Source organism: Nelumbo nucifera, chromosome 5 (assembly GCF_055504915.1).
Source record: "Nelumbo nucifera cultivar China Antique chromosome 5, China Antique-T2T, whole genome shotgun sequence".
Taxonomy (NCBI): domain Eukaryota; kingdom Viridiplantae; phylum Streptophyta; class Magnoliopsida; order Proteales; family Nelumbonaceae; genus Nelumbo; species Nelumbo nucifera.
In genome coordinates this window covers 34,504,582-34,511,148 of record NC_142653.1, presented here as the reverse complement: position 1 = coordinate 34,511,148, position 6,567 = coordinate 34,504,582, and the positions used below count along the sequence as shown (strand labels likewise).

Sequence of the window (6,567 nt, the reverse complement as noted above, 5' to 3'; positions counted from 1 at the left end):
TTGGTCTTGTCTCATACCCAGGCCCGGCCAAGTTTCACCACTACAATAAAATAATTTAGTTGTAAACTATATAAGGGGTGTTTAATAAAACACAAACTATAGGTTAGATTTTAATAAATCCATGAATCTATATGGGCTTATTTAATAAATGACCCTATTTAAAATTACCATATTGCACATACAAAACACAATTTCCATGACTAGTGGCTTTGCGCTATAAAGCTTTTTTAAGAATCTGCTTTGGTTCAGCTGCATAAATAACATGAACTATGTTGACAACTGGCTTATCTGCCTAAGTGATAAGCCAGATGATTTTGGCAAGGTACTCTATTTAAGCTATTCAAAGAGGCCGAAGTGGACAGCCTATCAACTGGTTGATCGACAACTCACTGGGCTCTCCAAAATGGGCATTCAGCTTGGTCTTTCCAAAGTTTTAACCAAGCATTCTTAATAGGCATTTTGAATCAGCCTCATTTGTAAAGCCAAAGTCAGCAACATGAAATTATGAGTCCTCCCACAAAGAGAACCATGTAACATGATGAACAAAATTTGACCCTCTTAGCTTTTCATCAAACACTGTTTATAGGTTTTGGAGGGCTGAGCTGAAGATTCAACCAAGTTGGTTCTGCACTGAATAAATTATTCAGAGGCTGAAGTGAACATCCTTTCAAATGATTTACCAACAGCTGATTTGAGCTATCCGAAGTTTTCACCAAACATAACCTGTAGGTTGTCCGTGTGAGGTTGACCTCAAAAAACGAGAAGCCGTTGCATGCAATTCAGCCTTCTCAAACGATCACTGATTGTTTTATTATTTTGCTGGAGTGAAGAGTTTATGCAGTGGTAGAATTGCAGTAATCCTATGCTCCCTGGATGTCACGATATTCTCTACTTTCTGCGTTCTATTTGAATGGGTTGAGACTTAAAACACTTGAGACTCGAGAGGATTTATTTTCGGTGAGCATGTTTGTTGGTGTCAATTCAACCCAAGAACAATCCAAATAAAAGTATAAAACCACATTACCATTTATTTGCTTACTTCCTACTCAACTCTCTTAGTGGACTAGTGAAGGAAAAGAAAAAAAAATGCAAATACAGCTCTCTTAAGTTCTAATGTGAAATTTCGTTGTTTGTCCTTTCTACAGGCATTCAAATTTGCAGGCAAATAAGATTTGGATCGAAGAAAATGGCAAACCAAAGCATCACTGGCCATAAAGTTGTCGGCTTGTCGCTATGTTAAAACCTGACGACTGTCACCAATAATCACAACAGTAACACTCGCCATCCTCAAATCTATGAAACCTATTAGCATCTCTCACCACAAACACCCTCTTTAATACCTTTGAAAGACCCTTAAAGAATTCATGACAATCCCCACAAACCGTTAGGTTCTTGAAGACCCAATGGCCAGCTTCTTACTATGGACTCTCAAGCTCTCCTCTTTTGACTCCTCTTCTCCATCATGCAGTGCAAACTTCACCTCATGTGCATAACCTATATTTTCTTTTATTCTCATGTCCATCACCCTCAATACCTCGTGAATTCTCTCTGTAAGTGGGTGTGTGTCGTCTCCTCCATAGGAAGTGCATCTTCTTGTCAATACCAATCCAACTACACCCAACCTCTTTCTTTAGCCCTTTTTCCTTCTTCGCCTCCCTCACTTTCTGACACTGCTCCCATTCACCAGCTTCAACATAGATATTAGACATCATAATGTAATTCACTGGGCTGTCACCATCCAATCTCAATAGGACTTCTCCAACTTCTCTGTCAAAATCCAAGTCTCTATGCACCTTACATGCGCTTAGCATTGTCTGCCATATGCCTACACTTGATTCCCAGTGGCATGTTCTTTACGAGATTCATGGCTTCTTTTAAATGCCCAGCTTGGCTAAGGAGATCAAACATGTAAGCGTAACGTTCTACTTTAGGAATTATCCTTTTGTCTTTGCACAATGTTGAGAAATATTTGTTACTTTCTTCAGTGAGACCAGCATGGCTGCAGGCTGAGAGCACAACGAAATAAGTCACCTCATCAAGTTTGATGTTCTCGATCCAACTACATTTCTTCAAAGAGACGCACTGCATCATTGCCATAACCATGCTTTCTGTATCCACTAATCATCACAGTCCAGGAGACAACATTTTCTGGCGGGTATCTCATTGAAACGCTTCTGTGCTACTTCTGTTAAATGGCACTTGATATACATATCCACAACTGAATTGGCTGTTGAGATATCTAAACCGTATGGAACTTTTTACCATGTAAGAATGCATTCACTTCCCCTGCTCCACAAGGGCAAAATCAGGTAAGACACCCATCATGCTCGAGAGAACAAACCCATCAACTTGAATGCCTGTCTTCCTAAACTGCCTACTTGGCATTATATCAAACATCCTAGTTGATTCCGCAGTTTTCCCACATTTCGAGTACATATCAATGATTGAATTGGCCACAAGCAGTGTCCATTCAAAGCCGGTTTTAGTACAGAGAGAACATGTATTTGCAATTCCATTCTCAGCAACACCTGTAAACTAGTTGAGAATGTGAACTCATTCTGAGCTCCCCATTCGACAGAAGAGTGGCACTGTACATGAGATCACATTTCGTTCAGGCATTTTATTGAAGACAAGCAGCCTTGTCTCATCTATTGCACTCTTTGAAGCTATGTCGGACAAAACAGTTTCTTGGACCGCTTTGATTTCTCGGTAAGTTCGAATTGGCTGCCATGATGCTTTTGGAATGTTCCGTCGAATAAAACTTGCGGTAAAACTTGTTGGGAATTCTGGTTGTCTTGAACTTGATCAGGCTGCTGTTGAATTGAAAAACAGAAATTTGGGTGTTCAGTTGGATTCAACCATTATTACAAAAAAAAAAGTTGGATCCAACCATTTAGAAATCATTGCTTAGTTCCTTCAGATCATGCAGCAATCTTGAGACTGCCGTAACTGCAATGGAGTTCAATCTTTGTCCCCGCTTCACAGCTAGCTTAAATTACCTCATGCCTTCACTTTAATGGAGTCGAAAGAGTGTACGATGTGTTTGCAACTATCTCTTCGTAACTTTGAAACTCTTTGTCTGAGACAACTGCTTCAATATATTTTTGTATTTACGAAAAGCATATATGAGCTTGCCACGTCATCCCTCCATGTGGCAATAAGATATTAATTATAAAATCAACATTATTTGTTGAAATTTGAAAGGAAAGGTTTTTCCAGAAATTAGGGGGATCATATTTGTAGCTTAGCCTGGCCCAGCCCAGAAACATTTCTGAGGCGTATGTTTTGTGTGCTGGCCTGTCTTGGGCCCACATCAGGCTCAGAAATTTCTGGGCTGGTCTGGGTCCATGACTTTAGGCCCAACCTGCAACATTTATATACGTGTAATTTCATATATATATATATATATATATATATATATATATATATATATGTTTTAATATGACATATATACAATACATATAAAAATTATGTTGTAAAAAGTATAACATAAATTTTATACAATATATTATATGTATATAATACAAAAATCATTATATATTTATTATTTTTTAATTAAAGTCGTAGGCTCAGGAGCTCAGCCCGGGCTTGGCCCAGGCCTGGGCTATAGCCCTTACTACAGGTGCTAAGTCTAGGCTGGGCCTGGTATGGGCTGATCCACAATATCTCCTACCAAAACCTATCAAGTATCAACATAAGCCCATTTATGTTGGTTTACTTAAAAAAATCACTTATTTGACAAAAAAGATTTTAAAAAGCACTCAAAAACAGTTAACTTTTTTACTATTCATTTTTTCTTAGGGTAAATCTATGATGCCGGAAAAATATGGTATAGGAAAGCTTTGACCAATCAAAACCCACCCATGAAATTTGATAAACACCACCTGATTTGTTACCACATTTATGAAACCAATTGATTGGTCACAAGTTTTTCTGGATATTATGTCTTTCAGGTATCATAATTGAACCCTTTTTATTATTATTACCGGTTCAGTTACAGGAGTAACTTATATATATATATATATATATAATCATAGCAAAGGTTATTATGTATTTTGCATTGGAGAAATTGATTACTTGATGTGAAATAAGAGCCATTTTGTACTATTTGCTATATATCATTGTCTCCCTTGTCACGTCAATGAGGTTAAAGTTTTAGGGGCGTGAATTGCCTTTTTTTTTTTTCTTGCTAGTTTCATAAACAAATTAAAACCATCTGATTTGAAAACAGATTATTTCTTAAAGCAAAAACACGAAAAAGATGTTTTTGGTTGTATGTTTTTTGTTTTTAAAACTAAAACCAAAATCATGTTCTTTAAAAACATGTTTTCATCTAATTATTTAACATCATATTTCATAAATCATATAATTTCTATACTAAAAAAATTGTTTTTGTTTTAGAAAACCATTTATTTTGTTAATTTCAAAAAATGTATTGTTTAAAGAAAAACAAAACCAACTTGGTTTTTCCCTTTGAAAACAAAAATTGAGTTGATCAAGAACATATTTTTATTTTTTTTGCTGATGTGGTGATTTCAAAAACAAATGAAAACAAAAACATTCATGTTATAGAACGCCCCCTTAATTAATGCAAATCAATCACATGGAGAATGAAGGAAATTATCATGATTGACGTTTTTAGCTGAAATGTGAAACTTCAATCGAATGCTTGATATGAAGTGCTGCAGGGGTATTTTCAGGATAAAATCATGCCCTTAAGCATGTTCCACTCGATTTAGGGGGTCATATCAATATGGAATTATTATATAGGGTAATGTAGTAGACCATAAATTACATGGAGATTTTATTAAAGCACCCCTGTGAATTTTGATTGATCACCTCTTTTATAATACTGATTGATTGGTTATAATTTTTTCTGATATTATAGTCCAACCCGCAAACAAAATGAATTCAAAATTTCTGATGAACCACTTTTATATTTGAAATTAACATTGGTTTGTCAATGTTTGATTGGGGGGCCGGATCACAAGGGATGCAATGTGCTTTCTTGCCATGGTGGCTTCTTATTCAAAGTTTCAAACATGTTTAACATTTTCTTGTATGAATGAATGACAACTCACAACTTTATTTTTCTCCTTTTCTTCCTTACTTAAGCTAAAGTCTATCCTTTTTGCTTTTTCTTTTTTTTTTTTGAAAACGATCAAATTCCCACATCAAAATCAATGTGAAGGCCGTGTGGATCAAGCATATAGACACATCACACATGCAATGTTGTAACAAGACTCGGACCGGATATCAAACTGAAGTTCTCATTTTCAGTCATGGTTTAACTGGTTAACCAGGCGGTTCACCCGTTCAAACCATTAGAACCATCATTTAACTGGGAGCTGAAGAAGGGTGAATGGGTAGTTGGTAGCCGGATTATCGGTTCAACCGTCCATTTCGGTCTGAATCTTACAGTCCTGGACACAAACCACTTTGGTCCACCATTTCAGCTGTTATTCAATATCTGATAATCTACCTACCTGAGTGAGTTCCAGATATAAGCCATGTTTGGGAGTGTTTATTCAAAATAAGTGTTTATTTAGGCCATTAAGTACTTATTGGTATTTGGGAAATAAGTCAAAAATAAGGGCCTATTTTTTAAGTCCAAATTTCCAACTTTTTTTTAAGTGCTTATACAATAAACACTTATTCAATTTTTTTCTTCCAAAATTATCCCTAGTTGAATTTTAAAATACCACTTATAAAATTATCCCTAGTTGAATTTTATAAAAGCACTTTTATAAAAGTATTTCTATGAAAGCACTTTTACAAAAGTACTTCTATAAAAACACTTTTATGAATGTGTTCATACAAGTACTTTCACACAAGTGCTTTTGTAAGGGTACTTTCTTAAAAGTGCTTTCATAAAAGTAATTTTATAAAAGTGCTTTCATAAAAGTTTTTTTTAATAAAAGTGCTTTCATAAAAGTACTTTCTTAAAAGTACTTTCACAAAAGTGGTTTTATAAAAGTAATTTAATAAAACTGCTTTCAAAGGGTATAATTTGAAAATTTGAAAGAAAATGAAGGACAAAATAGTCACAAATGATTACTTAAGTGCTTATTAGAGAAAAATACTATCACACCCAATATAAAATAAGTGCTTATTTTAAAATATAAGCTCTTGACAATGTTGGGTGCCAAATGCAAATAAATGCTTATTCGAATAAGCACTTATTTTTAATTTAAGCACTCCCAAACATGGCCTTAGAATGATATATGATCAACAGATTTCTGCCTAATCACCGTGTTCCACATCTAGAACCGAGTTCAATTTTCCTTGGTTAACTTTGTGTGTATGTGTGTGTCTGTGAGAGAGAGAGAGAGAGATTTTGGGTTTGTGAATTTATGCTCTAAAATGCCAACAGAAAAGAAGATAATGAGGTAACTTCTTTCCACATGGCTTCCAAACAGGGCATAAAAGGTATAGATTTTCGAAATGGTCCATAAGAATTTGTCTCATCTTTGATAGCAAAAGTCGGACTTGAGTTGGGTCATCTCAAACTAGTACTACACCTTTTTAAGGTTTTAATAAAAAATAGAAAAATTAAAATCCGATTGT

General features: G+C 35.2%; 1 pseudogene; it reads right to left on the bottom strand.

The window, feature by feature from the left end:
- Positions 1-239: 239 nt before the first annotated feature.
- On the bottom strand, positions 240-3,139 carry LOC148791389 (putative pentatricopeptide repeat-containing protein At3g15130 pseudogene; annotated as a pseudogene).
- Positions 3,140-6,567: the final 3,428 nt, after the last annotated feature.